Here is a 26638-nt window from a genome sequence, read left to right on the forward strand (position 1 = left end):
GATGAAATTGTCCTCAGGGTGTAAAAGGGGATCTCCAGTCTCAGATGGTAACACATCAGCTGTGTGTCTGTGTGTCTCCATGCCTTGCGGTGTTTACACGCTTATACCCCCCTCCCCATCGACCACCACCGCCCACATACACACATGCACACATTTTATGAGCTATCTACAAAAACAAATAAACAAATTCCACAATCCCACCAAGCAATAGCACACAATCAAGCATGTTCTCACTGCTGATTTATCTCTCTCTGTCTCTCTTTCCCGCAGATTCTCTCTCTTTATTTGACAGGCATGCAAACTTTGCAGAAATGATGAGAAGGATGAATATAATTAGGTATTCATTTCCTTATTTATTCAGGAATAATTCCAATTAGTATAATACTTGCCAGTAACCCCCATCCCTTATCTCTTCTCACCCTGCACTCCTCTCTCAGCCCACTCTCTGCTCCTCTTTCTCTCAGAGTCATGGCTCATTGGAAGACAAACATCCTGACCCTCTGCAAACCCCCCCACCCCTCCCCCACCGCCCACCGCCACCACTACCACCACTCCCCCAGGCCCATCTATAAACTATTCCTTCCCTCCCTCCTCCCAGCTTAGTTTGTAACCATATCCTACCTGCAGCGTATCCTTTTCACGCATTCATCAATGTCAGCTTTTTAGCCAAGCTCTTAGAGAGCAGGAAAAACACAACACAACATTAAATTAGTTTGGGAGAGAGTAAGTTGTGCGATCGGAACAGGAGGTGTCCTGGAGAGAAGGCATGCATGGAATCAGTAGTATGGACCCCTTGCTGAGCTTCTAAGTTACTGATTCAAGACATGTCAATATCTTGTCTCATATATATATATGTATATATATATATCTGTGAAATTTCACAGAATTTCACTTCTAAAGCACAAACCACAGCTGATGACCAGTTGCACTTGAAATAACAACTTCATCACAGTCTGCCCATTTTATTTCTTTACTAGAGCTGCTTGTGCTAACTCTAAAATATCCTCAAACAAACAGTTAAATTAGTCTACCTTCTGATAAAAATCAAGTAAACATTTCAGAAGAAACAAACATGTGGGTTTCCACTTCTATGGACCACTTCACTCTGCTGTAGAGTAAAGTACACTCGATGGTTGACCAGGAGATCAGAGTTATAGTCTCGTCTGGGAAGACTTTTAAGTCCAATTTTTCACCAGCGTTTTCATTTTTCAGCTTCTTTTTTACTCAGATTGATGTAACTCTTTTGCATGTGCACGTGTGTGTCTGTTTCAGACTGTGTAGTGTTTGAACTGAACCACAACAGATAATTTGTGAACCTGACACTAACTGCAACATTCTGCCTCTCTTAGTGATTATAAAAGTAGGGGGAAATCCATTCAAAAATGCATTTTCTAAAGTTATGATTCTGTGCAGGACTCCAAATCTCTAAATTGCCTGCTAAATGCATTTCAACTATTTAACTTTAAAACAAAACCCTGACTTCAGTCTTTGAAGGTAAGGCAGCATACTTTAGAGAAATCACAGTTAATGTAATATAAAATAAAATAATATAAAATAATAATTTAAAAAATATTTTCATCACTAGATTTGGTTTAAAAATGTTGTGCTTGATTTGGGTTACTGTTGGCAGACATAAGACCCCTGGGCTATAGAGCCACCACAAGCCAGCCACCATGCCCTTCTCCTTCCTGAATCAATTCCACATTTAGGAAGCAGACCACACCACCTGAGGTAATCCTCCATGCTGGCTGATGGCTTCATTCTCGCCTTGTGGAGAAATGACAATCAAACTATGTGAGATAACACAGAGGAAATGCTTACACGTCTGTGTTTGGGTGCAACCTAAATCGGCTTTTAAGCATTATTTTCCAGTCCTGTGGGTTTTCTTGGTGCATATGTTGGTTGTTGAAATTTTAGCTGAAAATATGGGCACAGCTAAGGGGATGGTAGGAATCAGAAGGATATTACATGGACTTTAGTAAAGAAGTAGGGAGTCTGCATGCTCTTGTCTGGAGGAAAGTTTGTCTAAGCGAAAGTAATCCTGTCTGAATTGTTTTCTCCTCTGTGGCTCAAAGCAGCTATTTCCTTACAAATAGCATAATTGCTTAGGTATTAAATCAAACAATATCTCCATTCATTCATGCTGGATTCTGGCTAAAGAGCGCTTAACGCTGTTTCCACTGGAGAAAAGAGGTAAGACCTGGCTGTCGCAACAGATAAAAATATAAAGAATGATGCCTCTCTTGCTGAAACAGTTTTTTAACCTGTTGCTTTTGCTGTCTGGACCCCCCCCCCCACTAAAAAAGTTTTATTTAACTCATTAGCGAGAACAGACACTGTTGTTTTTGTGCTCATATAGTATTGTGCATGATGGCAAATGTTTGGCAATGTTGCCTTCAGACAAAACTACATGTCCTGATTGTTGAAAGAAAGCTCTTTTAAGTTGTTGCTGGATGAACTGGACACTGCGATGGGATCAAAAGTCCCCCGGTGGTGCAATATTTTCCTGTGTGTCTTTCTCTGGCTTTAATGGGAGCGTTTGAAGTCAAACCCCTTCACTGGTGAGAAGAGTGCATCCAGAGGGTGATGTGTCACACTTTCATCTTTTACCTTCTTTCTATTGTACATACGTAGGTTTGTCATGACGGGAGTACTTGAGATTGACTGAGTTGTGCGAACGACTTTGAGGTCACAGGGAACAAAGAGAGGCTGAGAGCAGGAATAACTGCTGTGAGAAGAGAGTGCATTACAGGCTCTTTAAAACAGCACTGCATCAATGCCACAATAAGGCCTGGTCACACTCCATATGTGTATAGATTACATTACATTGAATATTTTGTTAATCTTCTATGCTGAACTGGAAATGTACACAGAAATTTGGACACTAGATTTTAATACCCTCTTGTCTTTTAATTATAATGTCCAGTTCATTATATAATAATCGTTTGATAAGTGGTTTGGGTTTCTACCGCCCACAGTTTGTTGCCTTTTTCCCTTTAATGTGCGTTTTACTGTTGCAGCTGTGAACTTGGGGAAATTAACAGGCAAATAAAATGCCCTTCCAATTAGGATTCAGTTTCACTGCATTTATCTCAGTAATGAAATAAATATAATGGTGTAGTTCTCTCATTAGTCAGAAACAAAAAACATCAACTGTGCATCGTAGAGTTTTTGGCTGGGAAGTCTTTTTTTGGGATCATGACCTGCAACAGTGACTGGAGGGTTACTGCACCAGTAGGTTGGAGTGATTATATAAAGAAGTGGTGGGATTTCCATAAAAAATATGTCAAACCTCATGCCAGTGAAGCCTTTTTGAGGAGGTTTATGGCTTTATGTACTGACAGAGATACATGAATATGCTTACCTTCAGGACCACAGGAAAAAAAACAAAACAGAACTTAATCACATAAACCGACATCACTCCAAACTAACCGTAACCCAGAAAATCTTCCATGCATAATAAAGTGTTTCTTTAACCAAACTGGCCATTGTTTTTTTCCATCTTGATGAGTAAGTCGAGTGAGTAAACACATGAGCATCCACTCTTGGCTTTAGTTTGCGTCCACTACTGTTGGCAGCTAAAATTTCTGGAAAATTTTCATATTATCTGTATCTGTTTGTTCCAGTCCTGTCCCAGGAAAGTCCCAGAAATACTCTTTTTTTTTTTTTTTTTTTTAGGTCCTCCTATGATAAGTTTGTGTCACTATAGATGATTTCAATAGTGATATTTATACACAAGGAATATCTTTGTAATTCTAAAACGTAAATGTGTATGCACTGAAGTACTAGCCACTGTTCCTGGGCATATCCATGCTTGTAAAAATCCAGATTTATTGTATTAATTGTAGAAACTTCGTTTTAATTTTGTGATTTCTCAAAAGCCACACAAACAACACAAATTTGAAAACTTATCTTGAGCACCCACTAAAGTAACAACTGCAGCAACCCAGCACATGCTCGAAAGAGGATTTGAAAGACTCCCCTATGACTGATGGAAAGAGCACGTAGGAGAAGAGGGAGAGGTGGAGAGATGAGTATATGGAGGAGGGGATAAGAGCTACGCTTGGGCTCTGTGACCTGTTTGTTTCCGTTGAGTGTTGAAAGACTATCCTTTCATCTCTGCTCATATACTGGTGTCTGTCGTCACACAAAGGGAAGCCGCCTCGATTTTATGTTGTTGAGGTTTACAGAGAATTATGAGGTGTTCTTTGTGTGGTTTGACTGATAACACCTTCAGAGATCCTTGTCTGTAGCAAAGTGTGGTGATCTGAGTCAGTAATGTTAGAGGTGAAATTGTAGCCATTCCACAATATGCAGAAGAAATTGCAGATTGCAGGAATGGATAAATATGTTTTTAGATTCTGATTAACCATATTGTGACCTTTAAATACCAATGATAGAATTTAAATTAGTTATTAAATGAGAGAATCATTTTTTTTAGTGTTATTGCACTGCAATAGCCCCTTTAAGTGTTGCCTTAATTCAAATTGAGTACTCTGAAACAAAAGCAAAAGCATATGAAGATTGTAATTGAAAGCTGGTCTTCTACAGATCTCCTAATAAGCGTTAAAGTTAAATTATAACGTCAATATTGAGACGGACGCTAGATGATCGGTATACATTTCTAGTGGATCAAGTTTTTTAATGTCTGAGATTTGTCAAAATTGTTTAACATACACTTTGGTGTAACAATTATTAATGCACGCCAAGTAAGTTTTCTGATTCTGTCGTGTGTTAATTACACATTCGCTGTCCAGGGTGCTGAATTATGTGCTAATAGCTCATACTGTATGTTTAACAAATGTTAAAGAGATGTAAAGGCCAACATTAAATGCCAGTGACGCTGTAACAGATGGAATCGTGTTCTAACAGCATGCAGTGTTTTTGGACACTTTGTGTTCCTTACAGATGCTCCGTGCAATTTGTGTGATGTTGGACTAAGGAAACAAACTTTTTCTAGGCTCAAACAAAACACTACTTCTTCCTTAACTTCAATCTGCAATATTTGGGTTAGGTGTGTTGTGATATACTGATAATTACCTTTATATTGAAAAAATAAAAAAATAATGCATAATTATGTCAAAATGATTGGGTCACTGTAATGTGGTGCACTTTAGTTTCAATATATTAACTAAGTGTCACTAACTAGTGTATGTATTGATGACCATTGTTGTTGATGTATAAGCCTTGTCTTTCTTTTTCTTCCTATCTGTATTATTAAAGGTCATTAATTTCAAAGTATTTTTTGTTTTTATGTTCTGGTGTCATTTATCTACCTTGCTGGTGCTATTGCACTTTGGTAATGGTGTTTATTCTCATTACATATGTCAGGTGTGACCATCAGCCTTCACCCAGCTCACTTTGCCCCCATGCCAAATTTCTTCATCCATTAAGCACTGCTTAAGTTCAAGCGATAGTATTTATTTTTAAATTTTTCATATATTTTATAATTTTTTTGGCTACAATATTATGTCAGGAAAATGTGATGTAACTGCCCTGGCTCGGATTATATCAGATAAAATATTTGAATGAATGTGTAGCTGTTTAGATAAACATATGCACATAGCTACAGGTTCCTAGAGAGGTTTGATTTGAGAAACACTTATACCAAACAAGAATGTGAACAAAAAAAAAGTTGCTTGTTTTCATAGCTTCTTACAGTTGGATATGTGCAGATCTGCACGGCTCCTCACTCACCCTGTAGACCCTTTCCTTCACAATCAGATGCATTGTTCTGGAAGATTCTTCTTATCAGTTAAAGGTTAGGTTGCTCTGTTCAGCTGTGGCAGGCAGCAGCCCTGCTGCAGGTCGTGGTCTAGCTCCAGAGAAATGTACACTAAGTGCACTCACCATGAAAGCTTTGCAGATAGTTCACAGGTGGAGATGAGATATCTGTGCATTTGTATCTGACAGCTGCTTAAGTGTTTGTCGGTTTGTGAACTGGGGAACAGTGGTGGCTGAGGAGCAGGGTTATTGGGTTGGATGACTTGGATAAACATGGTTACAAATAAACATGGTCATCACTGTGTGTAAAAATTGTACTGGTTCAGGCACTGAGTACACTCGTGCTTTGTAGTGACGCTAAATGCAGCAAGTATAGGAAAGTCTGGGATTTAAGGAAACACTGTATCCCTTGGTTCCTTCGGTCTTTCCCAGGAAGCAAATACCCTCCAAATAAATAAATGAATGAATAAGGGAACAATTTTTAAAATAACTTCAAGTCAGTTAAACTTGAATTGATCTAATCTGGTCAGTTAAGTGGCAGCAGAGGTTGTTAATCAATTTCATGCTGCTTTGATGTTAATAAAATTAACAACAGGTACACTAGAGGGACAACAATGAGACAACCCCCCAAAACAGGAATGGTTTTACAACTGGAGACCATTGACATTTCCCCCTTCTTTTTTCTTACTCTTTTTTCATTAGTCTTAAGGGCTGACATCACTTGGGCAGCTAAGGCAGTCAGCTAACCGCGAGAGAAAAGAAAATATTCCGTTCTTCTTCCCTCTGCTCTTCTTCCCTTTTCTGGGAGGCAGTGGGGAGGTAGAGCGTAAAGCCTGATTCGGCGGGGAGGTGTGGGAAGCCAGAGCCCCTTCTGGCTCTCCTCTCAGCTCTCTCCTATCTTGTCCCTTTTGTATTACTTTGAAGAAATGAGGCTCCATAAATGCTGAAGAGGTAAGTATTATTTCTCAGGTTGCAGTGAATAGAAGGAGAAAATAAACTGTAGAAAACTAAACACAGGAAAGAAGAAGAGAAATAACAATTTAACATAAACCAGTGACACCCTCCGGGGCCTGATCAACCCTGGCAGGGCCTCCTTGGATGAGGGTGTCTAGTGATAATGGCTGAAACACCCGATGAATCCAAGGTCCACTACTGACGATGTGTCCCAAATCTTAATATGATAATCTAGATCAGATCTCTAATCCCTAAACCTAACCAAGGAAGAAAACAATTGCCGATTAGCTTGGGTAAAAGACCGAAAGTTGAGTCACAACGATGTGTGCTGCTGGTAAAGTTTCTGGGCTGGCCTTCCTCATAACAGCCATCCCTCAAGATTCCCTCCATTTAAAGCAATGCATTATCAGGGACTATAACATCTAGTCTTTTTACTGAATCTTGCATTTGGCTACGGTCAGTGTCATTATTGGTAGCATGAGGACCCTACCGAGGTTGCATTGGTAAACCAACTTCCACTGCAGTTCCAGAAGCATGGAGGAGATTCCAGGGGAGAGCTGGGCAGGAGGAGAAAGTTCATAATCCCTCAGTAGGACTGGTGTCTGCTCCTTTGTGCAATGAGAAGCAGTTTTATACATACATACATACAGTTATAGAAGTTACAGAGCAGGATTACTGAGGGACATTGTGAGTCATAAAAGTTTCTAAAGAGAGTGAGAAACAGCATTTTATAGAACAAAGATTAAAGGCCTTTTAATAGACCCAAATGTGTGAATACAGCCAGAGACAGGGAAACAGTACAGACACAAGCCTGCATCACTGTGGTTTGATGGAGGTGTTATTGTTCTAGTTCTTCTAATGAACTGCAGGCTTTGAATGCTTGAATAAACAAATGCATGCACTCGGACCGGACAGTACATACACACATGCATGCATAGGCAAGAAATCCACACGCAAACAGACTCATCCAAACCTTCACCACGTGCAGACAAAAAAAAGCCTTAGTTCAGAGGAAGAGCTAGTGAAATCAAAACTGGTTCTCAGATCATATCAAAAGGAAATGGGAGGTAACTGGCTAACTGGCTTCATTCTTTTAAACACCCCCAACTGACCGCTGTTTTGACATAGTATACACAATCGGTAAATCTAATCACTGTTGCAAAGGATTATCTTTTTAAGACCTGTCCTTTTGAAAAATATAAAACAAAAAACAGTTGCATGATTACATAAATTGTCAATGTGGTTCATGCAGAAAAGTGGTATATCCTTTAATATCTCAGTGAGCACAATTAATTTAACAACTCCCTTATTTTGAGAAGAAGAAAAGACACCTAACCTATTTTAAAGCAGATGAAAGAACTGAGTAGTGGGAGAGATTGATGTTTTATGACATAGGGCTTTAGCTGGAATGCACAAGGACAAGTGAAATTTCTGACAGCGCAGGCCTTGTAACAGACATTTATGTAGGCTTAATATCAGATTGATCTGAAAAACAACTTCGTGCTGCTTTGCCGGCCGGCCAGCCAGCCGTCCAACCCACGATTAAAGAATTTTTTCCTCTTTTCTTCAAAATTGCAAGCAGGTGTTCGCCCCCGATTTTCTCTCCTAGTGCTTACCCCCATAACCTCCCTCCTCAGCCTCCGCACTTCATGCGTGTAAAAGTGTAACATTAGTTCCCAATCTACCAGAACCTGCCTGGTTTGAACAAATTTTCAAAACCAAAGTTATCGTTAAGATGTTGACCTGAGGCATGGACAATCAGGAAATAAGATTAGCATCACTCTCTCTCATTTCTTCACCGCATAAAAAAAATCCCATTCATATCATAAGAGTTGTATTATTTATTAGCTGTGCAAAAGCAGAAGAGGTGAGCTATGAGCAGAGAAATGTTGTTTGATGGTCAGCCAGACTGGGATGCAGTTCACTTTTGCTAAAAGTGAGGCAGTGTTTACTTTGAAAAATGAAGTGAGAAAGAAGGATAATGATGTTTTAGTTGTCCTGGATACAGGATTGCGTGACTGTGTTCCTTTATGATTAATATTTTTTATGAGTAAATGAGACACACCATTTGTTCTCTGAGTAAATATGCTGATCAGGAAAGGAAACAGACACTTGGTTTTTGGGTAAATTTTTAGAGCAATCCTAGATAACTTACAAGAACAACTGAGCCCATAAATGTGGCAAATCATTTTCTAATTAATGATAAATGATGACAACTTAAGTAATGCCACCTATCTGTGGTGATGGCTATTTCTAAAACATACTTAAAATGCAAAAAGATTTTGCATATGTGAAAACATGTCTCTCACTTGAGTTCTACGTGCAGTGCAATACCTCTTACAGTATTTTAGACACGATCGCAGATGAGAAAGAAACGCAGGAGGTTTTTAGCAAACACGTTCACTCTTTCTCTGAAACTTTTTTGCTCCTTATTGTTCGTGCCTGTCCACAGTTTTTCCCTTTCCCTGTGACTGCACTGTGAACTGAGATAGCACAGCGAGGAAATGGATGAAATGTTTCATTTCAAAACTGCTGGACTCCATGCCTCTGCCCTGAAGGAACTCTCACTTTCCTAAATTCAAATCTTCACTCTCCACTTGACGTTGCTCCCGCCCTCTCCAGTCCTTTTTCTCTTGTTCTCATTTGTTGTCCTTCGTGCCTTGGAATTTTGTTCCTGTCAAAAAAATTGTTAAGTTATCATGATGTATCTCAGCAATGCCCCCTAAAGAAAAAGGTGCAGCCAGATCCTTCTGATATGTAGAAGATTCTTGTCTTGTTCTCCCCCAATAGCAGGTTTAGATTTATGGGTCACATAAGTGGTCTTGCTCTCTCCAACTATTAAACACATCCATCGAGCATATTCTCAGTTAATAAGATGAGAAAAACAACTGGTGGTAGATTGCATAGTTACTGCCACTCCTTCAAGTGATTAAATAGCATTTAAGAGGCTTTGTGGTCTTCGCTCATCTCCTTGTTTTTAAATGTACTGATGGGGGATTTCACAGTAGAAGCCTTCGGGATATTTGTGTGTCTTAGCATCAAGGCTCAAAGTCATCCTTTGTATAAAAACTTTTACCGAGTTGAGCTGCAAACTTTAAACTCTTGATGAATTGCTGAGCAGATTGAGCTTTCAGGAGAAATAATGCTCTGCTCTGTCCGGCTCATTTCCTTTGAATTAAATCATGGTGAGGTATTCCCCACGCTCCTTTGAGACGGTACGTTCTGCTTTAACAAGATGCTTGTTAAGTTAAGAGCTTTCCTTCAAAACGAGCATGTGAATTAATACCACGAGTTTTAAAGTGGTATTAACATTCAGCAAATATTGAATTTACACTATAAATCAGGATATCAGCTGAAAAAATTGTTATATTTGGAGTGTTACTCAATAACTACATTATGTCTTTAATAGTGCTTTGTTGTACATGCAAGAGATCAAACAGCAATGATATAAGGAAGAGGACATTTAGTTGCATTTGCGTTAATTGTTTGTTGTCATCACTCCTTGGGCCTGTACCCTTTAGCATCTCAATGACCCCTGATCTGATTTCCTTGTTGGGTTTTGAGCTACAGCCCAATGGCCAGTCGTTATTTGTGTGGAAGACTCTGCAGTGCACCAGCCTGAGGGTGGAACGTCAGGTCAGAAGCTTGGGAGTTAATTTTTTTATTCAACATTTATAATGTAATTAATAATGTAATGTTGTGAGGAAATGGCCTGAGTTGTGGTGTGTGCCATCACATACTGGCACACAGGAAGGTGAAGCAAAGTGGACACAAGTCTACAAGGTGAAGTTTTGGGCACATCAACTCTGCTGAGGGCAGGGAAATGCTGCCAAAGAATATCTGCAAGAGCCATGTATAAATCTAGTAGGGTTTTACATTATTACGGGCAACACTGTGAAAATTCTTTTTGTTTTTGCCGCACTCATGTTTTTCCCAGATTTCAAATATTTTGAATTATTTTATTATTGTTTGGTCTTATTTATTTATTTTATTTTATTAGCATTTGTTAAAGTAATCACAGGTCCTGAATTACAAAAATAAACTTTAAAAAATCAGCATAGAAAAAAAAGTTATGCCATGTAAACTTTCTTGCATCCACAACACGCTTTCATTGCCACGCTTATAACCCAAATAAACACAGTTATAGTGTTGCTTTCACCTACAGATTTCATTTGGTACTAATTAGCTTCTTAAGTGGGCATGGTCTCATATATAGTATATCCAGACAAACAACTACACACAAACACATGCACACACACACTTTACTAGGTGGTTTTCATTTGCTTCCTGTAGCCTGCTCGCCATATATTGCACCGCAGCATTCCACCAGAACAATTTATAGATTTTATTAGATTTCTACGGATGTACGCTTGTAGCATTGTTGGAAAACTATGTCAATGTCCAGGCTGAGATTTCTTTGAGGCACACACACACTCACACAGACACACACACACATGCATATGCTTATATATGAGTCCCATCTGCTCTTGAGAGCTATCAAGGCCAGCAACAGCTCAGTCTAATTGGAGTGTAGTCCCTTTGGCTTTCTGGAGTGTAACCATATCTACAGCTTCCAAAGTCTCAGCAGGAAATTTAGAAGGACAGGTCCCTTCCAAGCTCTGCCAACAGGAATATGTGCTTTTTAGCAATTTTCTTCAAAAAAAAAAAAAAAGGAAAAAAAATGAAAGAAACACACAAACACACATATATTTTACTATTCCGATTTGGACTGCCATGTATTTGACACTGAAAGCATCTCTACAAAAATCATCCACCTCGCGTGCATAGTTTTTTTTTGTACATCTTTTATAGATGTGTGTGTGTGTGTGTGTGTGTGTGTGTGTGTGTGTGTGTGTGTGTGTGTGTGTGTTTGACAGAAATTGATATATGCTCAGTTTTTGTTCAAGTCACCAGGTTCTACAGTCAGTCCATTTTCTTTTCTTTTTTTGAAAATATGTGCTTCTAGGCACATGTGGACACTCAGCGCATGATTCGCCAGTGACAAAAGCATCTGGAATCCCAGAAACTCCCCACGAAGACAGAGGGAGACACGCACGTGTTGCTGTTTACCGTTTGGACATCGGTGAGTAATTCATTTTTTAAAAAAATCGTTTTTAAAAAGTCACAATAAAAGATTAAAGTTTGGCGGTTTGACAAAGGCCTATTTTTATACTCTAAATGTCCAGTGGACACAAACTGAAGACATGGAGTTAACCTGAGCATGACTGATACACCCAGAAATGCTCATATAGCATTAGTGCCGTCTCCCTGGCATGCTAAGAATCCCAACGTCCTATCAATTAAGAGGGTGAGGCATGGCAACATTGTCGAGTGCTTGTTTAGAGCCAACTGGGCTGTCACCCTGTTAAACCACAATTGCTGGCACATGTAGAGATTTAAAAGCATTAATTTCAGTATGTAGGCCTGAAAACCACTTCCTCTGCCAGAGTTATGCCCCTCAGCTGTGGACGTCCAAGATAGGTACATTCAGGACTGTATACGTCTGAAGTTTTGCAACACTGATAATCTGGAACTTGTTACAGTAAATGCTCTCAGTAATTCATCTGTTTCTTTCAAAGACTAAGTCCAAACGCTGCTTACAGAGAGATAAGATGCAGCTATTGCCCAGCAACATCAGTTTGCTGGTGACTGTAACAGAGCGTGCGAGAAAAGTAAGGTTTCTGATTGGAGCAGAGGGTCTGCAGTATGCAGTCCTGACTATGCAGAACATATTGTAGTCAGACTACAACACTTCCTCAAAGAATAAACTTCTTCTCTTAGACATATCAGTTTGCGTTTGTTTGACATCGCAATCGCAGCTCACTGTATAGCTAACACCAATGATTTATATACAATAGACTTGTATATATAGAAACGAGGTGGGTTGGGTTTGCTTTTTAGAATATGAACCTTTTTGTGCACATCTTGCAGGCATCAGCTTCTACGAGAGCCAACAGTCACACTATGTCCTTCTTCTCCCTGCCTCGGTGCTCCAGTTGGTCACAAGACAATCACAGAAAGTCGCACTACCACAAAACAGATTATGAAGAACAATGGATTCCAGCAAAGGACAAAGAACAACTAGACAACACAGAAAAGACGAGAAACAGCCAAGGAGCATGGGAAGAACCACAAGTAACTAAATAAATAAAGTAACATCAGTCTGTTTTTACAGAACCATAGTGGAACATTTTTCCTGACTACAGTTTAAAATAAATCTCTGATTATCTATGATTATCATTTTTATTATTATGCGTGTATGGCATCAATAAAGACAACCTTTAAGTGTGAAATAAATGTTAGCAGGTTTCTTCTTAAATGGCTATATCAGCTCTGGAATGTGTTAAATTCCACATTATGGTGTTAGCGTCTCTAATCATTGTATCACATTCAATCATGATATGTATATAAAACCTTCTCACGTGGGAGGGTACATCTGTGTCTCTCAATCAACGAGCCTGGGAGAATGAGGGTCCTGTGCAGTATCTAAGCTCATGCGAGGACTTCACTCGTACCGACAGAGACTTCAGACGTCCTGTTCCGACCACCTGCACTCATGTATAACACTTGTATATACTCCTCGCAAGTGCTTTTACTCAGCCAGTTCAAGTCTGAGCAGTCACAACCGTGCAATTGTGGTTTTCACTGCAATGTTCAAACCGTCTGCGCAATACTTCATTTTATGTACATACAATAGTGTCAAACTAAATCAATCAATCCAAAAAAAAATTAAAGCAGCACCATCAGTACTGCTGCCATTGAGTGAAAGTTTAGTTTAGGTCATTAGTGAAACATTTAGACAGACAGCACTGGCATGAATGATTACACTGAACTAACTGAGCCCCGGACGAAGAATGTGAGTGGTGGTTGGTGAGACAGTCTAATTGATGTTAAATGGAAAAGAAGAAAAAAAGTTCAAATATGTTGTAGACAGAGCTTCCATACATCACACCGGATTCCCTTACATCCCCTTCTTTGTTTAACTTTGGGGGAAATAAATCCCATTGCTTTCTCTGGCTTTCATAACTCAAGCAAAGCTGACTGATTTATTTATTTATGTAATTTTTTTTTTGTAATTTATGTAAGTTTCTTTCCCTAATCATCAGTCTTGTTACTGAGTATTCTTCATACACGCATGTATCAACTGTATGAAATGTCAGTCTGATCTGATCTTACACATGTTCTAAAAACAAAGTTGCCTTTCACACACACACACACGTATTTTAATTTTACATGAAGAGATGCCTGGCAGACACATATACTCTAGGCCATCTCTTTTAATTCAATAAAAGCCTATTTTTGTCTATCAGCTTGGCCACTTAAAGGAAAACATCACAGTGATAACAGCATTCGCAAATGATTTAATGCGCTTTGTTCTTTGTTTGCTTTGACAGGTATATTAAATAGCTCTTAGAGACTGTTATCTATAAACACAGAGGTAGGCAGGGAAAACAAAAGAACTTTATCTAATATGTTGTTTCACCTTGAATGAGAAACATTTTTCTAGCATCTAATTTGGTATATCTGGCTCCAATCAGGGATAATTCAGGCAAACGCAAATGGTTTCGTTTCCTAACGTTTAAGATAAACAGCTCTTTGGCCTGGAGGGTCAGCCAAAATCTTTGAAAAAGAGGGGAAAAAAAGAAAAACAAGAAAAATTCCGTAAGGTTTTTTCTTCCGTTGCTCTGGTTGAAACCTTTATTGTAATTGTGTGACTTCCTTTTGAGTTTGAGCACTTGCTTTCCCATCAGAATCAATTAAGGCTCCGAGAAAACAGAGCTGGGCAGCTAAACACCATCAAGAGCTGATCTGTCAGAGTCTATGTCACTGGAGGCTTCTTTGGACTTATTTTAAACAATGCACACCATGGCCAATCATATACAATATATGATAGTATGCAAAGATCTTGAGCCTGCCCACATTTCTTTATTTTGCTTCCAAGAAGCCAGACTTTCGTGAAATCTTTAGAAGGCGTCTTGAACAATAGTTGGACTTTCGACCAATAAAGCAGTCCAGTGACCCATGACTCATCCAAATATAAAAAAGGCATCTAACTCAAGTGGTGAACCAGTGTTGGCACTACACATAACAGACAAATTAACAAAGGACCAATATTAAATTGCATCTTTAGGCACTTTGTTACTAGCACAAAAACACATCATTAGTTCCCATTTCTTTGGTTGAATCCATAAAAAAATGCCAACAATACCACAGTTTGACAGGCATAAAATAGTACTTTGTAGCAACAAGTTCATTTCCAAAGAGCTATAAGCCAAAAACTTAGCACACCACAAAAAAAAAAAAAAAACAAGAGGGAAATTGGGAAGTGGAGGACAAAGGAAGAAATAGCAGGCTTAAAAAAGTACGTCTACAGCAGATGAACAGACTCTGAAAATCGTGCCATTAAGAAACAGAAAAAAAAGAACCAGCAAGGACCTGACAGATGCACCTAGGCCTTCAACGGCTTCATCTACTTTTCAACGAAGCCTCATCAGAAATGGTCTCAATGGAAGGGAAAGGAAAAGAAAGAAGAGCTTTGAATGTCCTTCAGGAGGCCTGGAGAACTATTCCTGAAGGCTGCTTAAAGAAATTATAGGAAAGCTGCCTAAGAGAACTTAGACTGTGTTGAAGAATAAAGGTGATCATACTAAATATTGACTTTTATGGTCATTGAAATGGTACGGCCTATTTGTTTTTGGTTTTTTGCCTGGAAAAGCAATTTAAAACATAACAGGAAGAGTAATTTGCCTGATTACAAAGAGCTATTGAATAACTCATCCACTGCCATCCACATCTACTACAGCTCATAAATATATCCAGGAAAAGCGGTGACCGAGAATGCTGCAATGTAGACAGGCTGTGAGCTATGGAGATGAAATGTTTAAACCACAAATGATGTGTGTATGCCAGTTATACATTTGCATCACTTCTCATAACCTTTTCTTTGAGCCCCAAAAGTTAGAGGGCTCATTTCTGTTACTGTAGCAGTCCACAAGCCAGGAGCTTAAAGCCAAGATGTTTTCATAACCCTACGTCCCCATCTTCCCTTAGTCCAGGTTATACAAGTTTATGACCCTTGGATGAGCTGTGGAGCATAGGTTGATGATGCCAGGCTGAGCTGTTGCTGTTATTCCTTCCACCAGACAGCACGGCTGTGCAAACACAGAGGCAAATGTTATTTCCTCAGAGACTAAAGCACAGGCCAATAATTGGTGCCAGAGAAATTAATCATAAATATTACTCAGATTTTGGAGGTTTTGATTTAAAGGTGGCAGGGCTTTAACCTTTTAATAAGATTGTTTTTCCCCATCAGCTTTTACATGATGCTAAGTTGAACCAGCCTAATCTTTAGTGTTGCACTGGGACTCACACAGTGCAATGAGAGCATTTGAATTCTGTGGATATTGTTGGCACCACTTCAAGTTTTCTGTAAAGGACTGTCCTTCATTTTCTCAATTTATTTGGCATTTTCATATTATTATTCTTAGGCGATAGGCAAAATAAAAGATGGACGTAGCCACCACGACATAACCCTCTGGTTAGCCTACTGCTACATCTTTAAGTACGAGAGAGCACCATTGGCTTTTTGACTGTTTCTAAGAGCATTTAACCACATTAACAACTTTACAGACATTACTTAACTATACCTGAGCAGAAATGACCAAATGTTAGACTGTATATTTGAGAACAGATCACAAAGTCCTGTCTACCAAGCTTCATCTTCATCTCTGGCTGTTGGACCTTTATTGGCTACTAAATATCCAATTTTCCACCCTCTGGATACTGACAGAAGCAATCCTGAGTATGTATAAACAGTTTAATGCAGTATCTTTAACAGTGCAGGGGATAAATAGACTGATATCAATGCTCGATAGATAAAAGCAGTAAAGAAGGAACAGTTATTATAATCAGCTAAGGCACTATATGATGCAATACAGAGTTGATGTGATTGAAATATTGGTGTTCCTAATGAACTTTTACTGTGTAAACAAAACAAAAAATATTTACATTTACAAACATTTGCGTTTACTCATTAGCTTCTAAACCTGCAGCTTAGGTTAGATTCAATAAGTGGGGCAAATTAGTGTAAAGACAGAACAGTCAGAATGATTAAAAGAAGGATCTGCTAATGCTTATTTTTTAATAGGGGCTAATGCACTCCACCAAGAGAAGCACAAAAGAAAAACAATCAGATCAAATTTAACAAATAAAATAACATGGATCAGTTATTCCACCATATAAACCTGAAAACCATGCAAAAATAAAGCTATAGGAATTGTAGCAGACAAAACATTACTATCTGTCAGAATCTGACCCAGCTGCGTGATAATGAAGTTACCAGTTCCAAGACGTAACTGTGCACATCACTTTTTTTTAGCCCCAGCAGATTGCAGGTTTTTATTAAAGTCAGTATCAGTATTGTGACATTCAGAGACTAATCGCACACATCTTTGGATTCATCCGAGACTCATCCATTGATGCACGTTCATTGCTGCACTAAGTATGACCTTAAACCAGGAAATTGTCTGCTGGGAAAGAAAACTAAAGTCCATTTTCCCATTTACACTTCTATGCATCCTGAAATCTTTCACAACAAGAGGAGCTTCACCCCGCTGGTTGTGTCTCACATCTGACTCTTGACTTGTAAAATAGGGTCAAACTGGGTGAACAGGTGCACAGCAGCTTGAGGTACTTTTACCAGACTGGGATGATAAAAACAGAGCAGGCAGACAAACTTTTGGAGTGTTTTGTGTAAAGAGTGTGTCCACTTTTATCCGCTTTTTGGCCTTCTGGAGATATCATGAGGGTGCAGAGTCTGATTGTGTCCTCAACCCAAGATATTCCTAGTCAACTTGTAGTTGATGGTTAAACATAACAGTAACGTTAACAATGTTTTATTGTGTAATAATTAGCTACCTTCTAATAAAAAAATGCCAAAGTCATTCTTCCAGACGACGCCATTTAAGGTAAAACATCAGTGCAGCGAGTGTGGAGCAGAGTTCACCAGATGAACGTTATCAGTCAGGAGGATAAACAAAGAGACAAGCTTAAGTCCGGTTAGATGGACTTCTCCATCTCTCAGCTGATAAGAAAGATGGGAGTGGAGGCGGCTGCGATCATTACACACACGAACTCCCCATCCCACCAGGGAAGTAAGGACGAACACTTGGAGTTTAGTGATTTCAATAGGAGGCATGCACTGTGTTTTGCAATTTTATTCAGAAGTACTCGTGACATGTCACAATTTGACCCTTAATTTGGACTTTATGAAGGCAAGAGGTGCCATGACGATAGAAATATGGCGTCTTAAATGCTTTGTGTGGCTTTAAGAACACTGAGCAGGTAGAGAAATTTACTAAAATTAATGACAATTTAACAAAAGTAAAATCACACCTAACTGCAGACATTGCTGTGCCCTGTTTCTGAAAACTTTGTTCTGAGGCACTAATTTGAACATTTGCGTAGTCTGCTGTTTATTCAGAAGAAACGGTTGTCCATTTCTTGTTGTTTTACATCTTGCAGCCAAAGTGGGTTGCCTAAAGCTTAAAGTAAGCAAACTGCGTGTTGGTTAGCAATTAAATGCACATTAGCTGACAGATATTTGTTTACACCAGCTGTTAGCCTTGTGAAGACAGAATTTCAGCTTCCACATATAAACACAGATGAGCAGGTTGGTTATCTCACTTTCCATCAGGTTAGCCATCCATGGATCCAAATAAATCGCCTCTCCATCACACACTGAAGGAGGTCTCAGACATGTCTGGATTTGGGACTATGCTAATAGGACAAGTTTTATAAACAGACAAAGAATTGTGTATTTTGCTTATGCTGAGAAAATAGGCTTAGATGAAGAGCGATGGAAAGTATTCTTGCTGAAATGAGGGACAATGTGAAAAGAATTCTGGGTTACGTCCTCATAAACTGAGCTTAGGATAGCCCAAACCAGCCCAGTGTGTCTGACTGTATTCTCTAAATTGTTCCAGTAAAAATAAATCAGCTACAACTTCCTACTTCTCACAGTGGAAATGTGCGTGTGTTGTTTGCTTCTACTCTTTGCTGAGTTACCTCCTCGTTGTTTACCTTGAGATGAAGTACTGAGAGCCGGGTCATCAGTGTCCCACTTCTTCATCAATCATCCTATGCCTCCATCCGTGCATCCATCGGCTCTGGAAAAACACTCACACTCCTCAGATTCTGGGGTGCAGTCATATGTGCAACAACAACATGATGCTGCAGGAACGCGCACATTCCTCAAATTCCTCTGAATTTGTGTGTTTGTGTGAAAGTTTGTGTCGAGACAGAGGGGGAAAGAATAAAAGCAATTAAACGTGGTGAGTATGAACAGTTGTCAATGCAGAGGAGAGTAAAAGAAAAGAGGAAACTGTATTTTATAATCAGGTAAAGAGGTTGAGATAAGCTGCTTTTAAGGAGGCGAGGTGAGGAAAGCAGAGGAAGGGTAAAAACGAAAAAGGGGAGGAGGAGGGGGAGAAATGTGAGAGGAGAGCTAGAGGGAAGTTAATGCTTATCAAACAAACAAATCTCACACTCTCACACCTGTGCCACGGGCCTGTGTGGCTTCTCTTTCCATTTATACCTATTATGAAATTGAAATGAAGCTATATTGACATAATCTCCCATCCTATAGTGCTCATAGGTTATTTCACTGGTTAACTTTCACATTGCTATCATCTGGTTTTTAGCCTTAATTAGCTGTTTGTCTCAAAAACCCTATTAGCCAAATACAGGCATGTCTCAGAAACTACTCGGGTCTTTTCCCCCCCTCCAGTGTTATATTAATATTTTGGTGTGAGGTAGTGTTGCTTTTATTAAGTCAGGCCAGGTCTTTCTGGGATTTTATGTGTGGTCATGACACAAATCACCTAGAAGCCTGTCAGTGAGCTGTAACATCAAGTCCAAAATATATAAAAACACTGATCATTAGGCTGTGCAGATGGACAGATGATAAGCAGCCAAACATTTGTGGATAATTGTTTGAGAAGATTTGTGAAAATGAGCTGTGCAGCAGCAAGGTGTTAATTAACAGACAAAAATCTTCCCGGAAAAAGATTTTTATCTTTTTAAGCACCTGTCTGTCTTGCAGAAAATATGACAAGTGTGTAAAGAAGGCTTCTTTGCAAGCATGCATTAAAGTAACCACAGATGGACCTAAGAAAGCAGTTCATTATAAAGTAGATGATATAAATTACTTTTACTTTTCATGAACAAAGACATCTGCAAAACCTGACAAGCCTCAGATGTGATGAAACATGGAGGCTCACTCCTTGAATTTATCACACTGTGTTCTTGTAGCTCTTTACATAGTCACAAAAAAGGGGGAGAAAAGAGGAAAGTAGTTCTCTACTTGAGTGTCCCGAGCTGATGTTTAAACCTCAATGTGTTCCAGCCGTGCAGAGCAAAGCAGAGACATCTTGATGTTTCCACTCAGAAATCCTATCCGCCTTTGTTTTAAGTACGTATGTGTGTGTGCACATGTGAACGAACATACATTCTGGTCATTTTTTTCTCTTCTCATGACCTTCTCTCTATAAGTCTAATTCCAATTGCTCCACATCCTGTCCTCTCCTTTGTCGCGATCGACCGATCGCTCTCCCGTTTCAGGCCAGGAGATCCAGGAGAATGTATGCAATGCAATTATTTTTTACTGAAGCCCTTATTTTTTTCTGTTTTTTTTTTCATTCCGCAAACAAAACAAGAACTAAAAACAGATGTAGTGGTTTGTTTTAGACATGCAAAGCAGCTGAAACCAACCCCAAGGAGTGGGTGTGATATCCCATGAGTCTCTGGGGCCATGCACATTCTTTTGGCCGAGCCCAGATACTAACACTCACCTTCAATTACGCTCTGTGACTAAGTGCAGTCCCATTGTAAACACATTGTTTCTTGTTTTCCAGATAAGACAAACATAAGGGATGCTATTATGTGGTCTTTTAATGCCACAGAGGATTGTGTGAATCGCTGTCTTTTTAGTGTACAGGACAGAGGAGAGACACATAAATGCAAAAGATGAAAAGATGAAAAATGATACTGATTTAAGATCAGCAGCAATTCTTAAAGCCTTCATGAATATGCGACCCATGTTGTTGTACTTACCTGGTGCATGTTTCAAATGACTAAAACATGGAATTCAAAACATGTGGGCCTACTTTAAATCATTATTATTCACTTTTCCTCTTGATACCTGAGGACCACTTTAGCCTCTGTTCCAGAAACTCACTATTTAAGTAAATAAATCTTAATAATTAATGATAATTATAATACAAATGTTATTATTTTTACTAATAAAGTAGTACATTTGGATTTTAAGAGTGTTCAGTTTTCAAAGATCAGCCTTTTTTTTATGGCAATGGACATTAAATAGGACAATCATCTGCACTATAAGAAAAACTATAAGAGAAACTCAGTTGCACTTTCACCAAGTGAAGCTGAAACAGCTCCAATCGAAGGCTTGATTCAGTAATACCACATAGACAGAGGATTTTGATGTTCTCATGACAGCTCTGTTTGGTGCCGCTGTCACACACTGACTGAGTCATCAACCAAAGAAAAATAATTATTTACAATCGGTCGGTACTTCTGCAGATCCACTTTTACTTCGTAAGCACTCGAAGGGGAAAACTTGTCTTGGTGAAAGCTCACCGAGACGCCTGAAATCCTTAAACAACCAAGGAAATCATTTTTTGAAACAATAACTGATATCTGGTCAATTTGCCTGTGGCTTCTGAATTACATGGTCCTCCTTGTATATTTTAGTTTGTTTTTGCAAGAAAAGCAATTCATCATAAATGCAGACATGTCTTGTATTACAGCCAGTTTTTTTTTATCCGTAAATAGGCTTTTCTTAACTTTTCCTTTCATTTCATGCAAAATTTTACAGTACTGTAAAATCAAAAAATGGGAAAAGATCAAAACTGGATATTGACATATATAAAGAACGTTGTTACCCAAAGGATGAGTTTCTTTTAAATAGTAACTGACTTTCAAAAAAAGTTACACTGAAGCTGTGAGCTAATGGTTTTCAAAGTAGCAGTATCACATGAATTGATCAGCTGATACAACATGTAAAGTTGTATCTGTAAATCTACATACACTGTTTCTCTGTTGCTGCATCACACGTTATGTGCCTTAGGCTCTATTTCTCTAACAATGGCATAAAGATTTCAGGATCCCATGATGCATTAAGGCCACTAAAAAGTGAGAAACTATTTCCCTCACTGACTGAAATGCAAAAAACCAGATGGAAAATTTTCTGGACAACAAATTGAAAACATGTACCAATATATTATCTCTGTGTCCTGTTGAGAGATGAGTGGTGCTCACTACAAAATTTCAAATGACGAAACTTAGTATTTTTGTAATCGTAGGATATGTATTACCTATCCAGGACTCTTGCTAATAATAGCAAAAAACGGTCATGTTAAAAATCCCATCCAGCAAGTTTTTTCCCCCTCCCTTTCTCTCTTCAAGCATCATGTCACGTCGCTGTGTGCTGTGTATTTGCATCCCTCCATGCTCTCACACTGGACATCTTGTTTAAAGTTCATACAAATGATTGAATGCTAAATAAACTTTAAAAAACCACATTCAGGCAGCGAGATATGTCTTGCGAACCCCCTTTCTATCACAACTCGGAGACAGAAATCAAGCAAAAAGCACGTGCATACAACTGAAATGTTTTGTAATCTGTCCACTTTCCACAGCTGTTTCCATACCGCTCTGACCACAAAGCCTCTTTGTGAAAAAATATAACAATTTGTCCATGCATCATACAATAAAACATGAAAAGGCACGCTCAAAATAATGACTGATTAAGGCTTTTCAGAAGCAGCACTTTCATGCTACGCGTGGGTCTTCTGACTGATCAATACAACACTGAGCTGGACGGAGTGAAGAAGTCGTCATCTGGATCCAATGAGCTGCTTAGAGAAAGTCTGCTTGTTGAACTTGTTGAAGGGGCTTCCTGACAGAGTTACACAAACTCACTTCTCTGATTCTTCTGTTCTTTGTTCTGTCCCTCTTATTCATTTACCTTCCCGTGCCTTCTGCTCACAGGTTCTTTCTGATCTATTGTACTCCATCTCCTTTCTCCTTTTTCTTCTTCAGTCAATCTCCCACTTTGAATGGGCAATGTGGTTCTAATCAGACACTTTGCTAAGCCAGTCTGTCCAGACACTCTCAAAAGCACCTCACATTTGTCCTGAACTGGTTTTCAAACCCAGCTTGTAGTTTAGAAACACAGTATGAAGCTTTCTCTTTCAAAGCTTTTGGACTTTGATGTCCTTGAATGAAGTGTTTCTCCTTCAATCACCTTTTATATATTTTTCCATTTCAGCCACTGGGGTTCTGCAAGTTCCTCCAATCGGTTCCTTCATGTTTGGATTACTGACAATCAGTGTTGGGATGCATTACACATTACTGATTACTTTTCCTAAAAGCAATGCAGTACTTCTTTCAATTACCTCCCAGAGAATGCAATTTGTTAAACTATTTATTAGATTACTTTCGTGTTACTCTAACGAGGGCACAAAAGATGTTTCTTTAAGTTTTTATGCATGCAAAAAAAGAGACAACACAAAGCCACGATGAAAACCAGCTCAAAGAGACTTTAAAGCCACAGCCATTCTACTTTAGAAACATGGACAGGTAGAGGGCTACAGTGCTGTAAGTCTGACCTCTATGACTGTGTGTGTTAGCTGCTGAAGTTTGGGACCTTGCTGCTAGACTGGGGTCGGCCTATAATCAGCTTTAGCATCACTCTGAGTTCTTTGCTAGCTCTGTGTTAGCATGCTGTCTGTGCAGATACTTACAAAATTGTTTTAGCAGCAAAATGCAATTCTTTCCATTCTGGAAGCAGCTTGAATTTCCCCATCATGCTCCTGTCCTTTTAACAAAAACAAAACTAATGCCAGCATCTCCACTCCTCAAAAGGTGTAGACCGCTCCATCTTTTTCCTCCTCTATGCAAATGAACTGAGTGAGCAGGAAGAAGGAGGCTGATGTGGTTTTCTTTCTATTCACCTCACCAGGTAACTGGAGAGCTTTTGTAACACAAGTAATAACATAATTCTAACTGTAAGAATTTAGTAAGGCCTCACAGTACTGCAAATTTTATGTGATTACTTTTGCTGGTTACACCCAACACGGTTAATATTAATACAAAAAAAACCCATTTTAAGCAACTATCGGATGTAATAATAATAATAATACATTTTAAAAAATGAGCAAAACTGGACTCGTGAGTACTAGTAATTTAATTCATTCCCCACTGTTACTTTTACAAAATGTACTATTGCAGCCAGAAAAAACACAACGAGCCAAAGAAAACAACACTGGGTTAACTCAGTGCCACACATGAGATCTATTAGTCAAAAAAAAAAAAAATGCACTTGACATCTATGCTGCTGCAAACACAGCCATTGCTGGGTACATAATTGTTTCATTTATCGTTTTTACTGCCTTTTTACATGATTTTCGTGGAGTTGCCTCTACAATCAGAAGCAGAAATCATCTTGAGATCTGTGAAGACTTTCTGCTAGGAATTAGTGTGTGTGTGTGTTTCTATAACACAGTGGGTTAGTGGTTGGGTTTGGACAGACAGGATCAGCTGTATCATGTAAAGCTCTCCAAACAATAAACTCACTGTTTTAAACTTGCTTCCCAAAATCCTTATGAGAAGGGCAGTCTTTCTCCCACATAGTGTGCTCTGTCATCACCTCATCCACTGCTGCATAAACGCTGGCTTAATTGGAAAAAAAAAATCCAACATGGACAGCAATTTTCCCAAAGTCTCAAAACAAAACAAAACAAAAAAAATGTTTTGCTGACCAAAGAAGCCAAAACACAGAAAAAAACCCCAACAACAGAATTCCAAAATTTCTGACCAAGTAATCATCTCATACACGTTGGTACCTTCTTGCTGTCATCACGGTCTGGAGTCAGTTTATTAGATTTTCCTCACTTACACCCTGAAAATGCTATACTCAATCCTTTCCTCCTTTCTTCCTTATTTAAGTAGAAATTAAAGGATTTTTTCTGCTCTTGTCACTTTGTGTCTGTGTGTTAGATTTGGCCATTGATTCTTGTATTATCAAAGTTTTTTTTCCATCTGCTTCACCTGGTGGGTAAAAGTGTTTTCAGGGCGTAGGAGGTTGCAAAAAAAATTGCTTTTTTTGTATGTGTGGGTCTGTGTGTATGTGTGTGTGCAAAGCCGAGGTCAAGGGAGGCACATGGGAACGTCAGTCACGGTGAAAGAGCAAACTAATCTCCATCGTGGTTTGGCCTGATGAGGGCGTCGTGTAAACAGACTGTAATTAATGGCAGACATTGCTTCTTAATTCACGTTCTCTCCCACCGGTCTTTCTGCATCCTCAACCCGTCTCTTCATGGCTGTCTGGTGCTACCCATGTTACTGCTTTTGCCTTATTTTCTGTCTGTCTGTCTTTGCAGGCCTCAGCACCCTTGTTCAGACCTAATCTGTCTGTCTGTCAGTGCCTGGTAATTGGAGCTGTTTAGGGGGTCATCCAGCCCAGGTGGGCGGGCTGGGGGAGTGTGTCTGCGTGTGTGTGTTTGTCTATGTGTGTGTTCATATGTGCACTTGGGGACAGGAATGCGCGTCGGACTCAAAACCGCTGCTTCCCACGGCCGTCCCACCCGTGAGCCGTGCATGATAGGAATACTGAAGGGCACACGTCATGCTGAAGAATCCTACAGGTGCACTTGAACCTTAATTCCATTGTTCAGGTATATGCTAGATTCCTGTGGTAACTCACAACCCTCCCTCATAGTTGTTTATTGCAATTTTCCCAACACTATTAATAATTTGAATGATTGTTACCCCCTCCTTGTTTTTCACTCTGATAGGAAATACAGAAACACTACCAAAATGCATTCTGTGCAGGTTAAGTGACTTTGATGCAATCTTCCAAGATGGAGCCAATCACAAATACTTGCACTCCAGTACATTTATTGTATTTGTCACTCTGGATCAGAGTTACAAATTGGATCAAGGGGTGTTACACTCAATAGAGCATGTGAGGTTTATCGGGATGTTAATTGGAGGGTATTTACACTATCAACATTGTTTCAAAGTTTGTGAGCCTCGTTTGCTTGTTTTTGTCAAGGAAACCTGTGCTGTGTTGAAATCGCTGATGGAAGTTCTTGATATTATTGTGCACACATGTAGTTTCAGGAAAGACTTTCCCAGGGATTGTATGCCTCAGTTGAAATGTAATTATGTTGATAAGGCACATATATAACAGAGAAATGTGGGGCAAGAAACATGTACCTTTGACACTCCATATGGGAAATACTGGAAAAAGGAAGAAAAGTAAAGGAAGAAATGCTGTTTTTTTTTTTTAATATACTGAATGTTAAAACATTTGAACATTATTTTCTATCTAAAGAAAAACACAACATTTAGCTGTACATATGTGTTAATGACTGAAAAAAGATTTTTAATTATATGTAAATTAAATGCCTTTGTAAATACAAAGCTTGCAACAGATCATCATGTCAGTAGCAACATTTTAATTAGCCTGTATGTAAGCTGAGGCAGACAGAAGTTCAAGTATGCTGACTTTGATCTATGCTGCCGAACATGCAACAAAATCCCCGTGTTGCTGCCTCTTTCTCATCTTGCCTTTGGTGTTAAGATGAGAAAGCCCGGAGTTTACCAAACCAGCCCGACACAATGGCAGTTTGTTGTTGCGCTGTCTCTATCCATCTGTCTGTGTGAGCGAGGTCGAGCTGCTGGGTCAGGAGAAGCCACCCATACTCTGCTGGAAAGAAATGATCATTTATCACCTGGTGATTCACGGGGATAAGGTTACCGGAGAAACTGGAGGGGGACGCTCAGTAGAATGAAGGGTGAAAAAAGGGGAAAGACGTGTTCCAAATTTGCAAATGTTACATATTGGAGTTAATTTTAGCGTTTTGAAGCTGTG

This window comes from Neolamprologus brichardi, chromosome 11 (genome assembly GCF_056152115.1).
Source record: "Neolamprologus brichardi isolate AB-2024 chromosome 11, ASM5615211v1, whole genome shotgun sequence".
NCBI lineage: Eukaryota > Metazoa > Chordata > Actinopteri > Cichliformes > Cichlidae > Neolamprologus > Neolamprologus brichardi.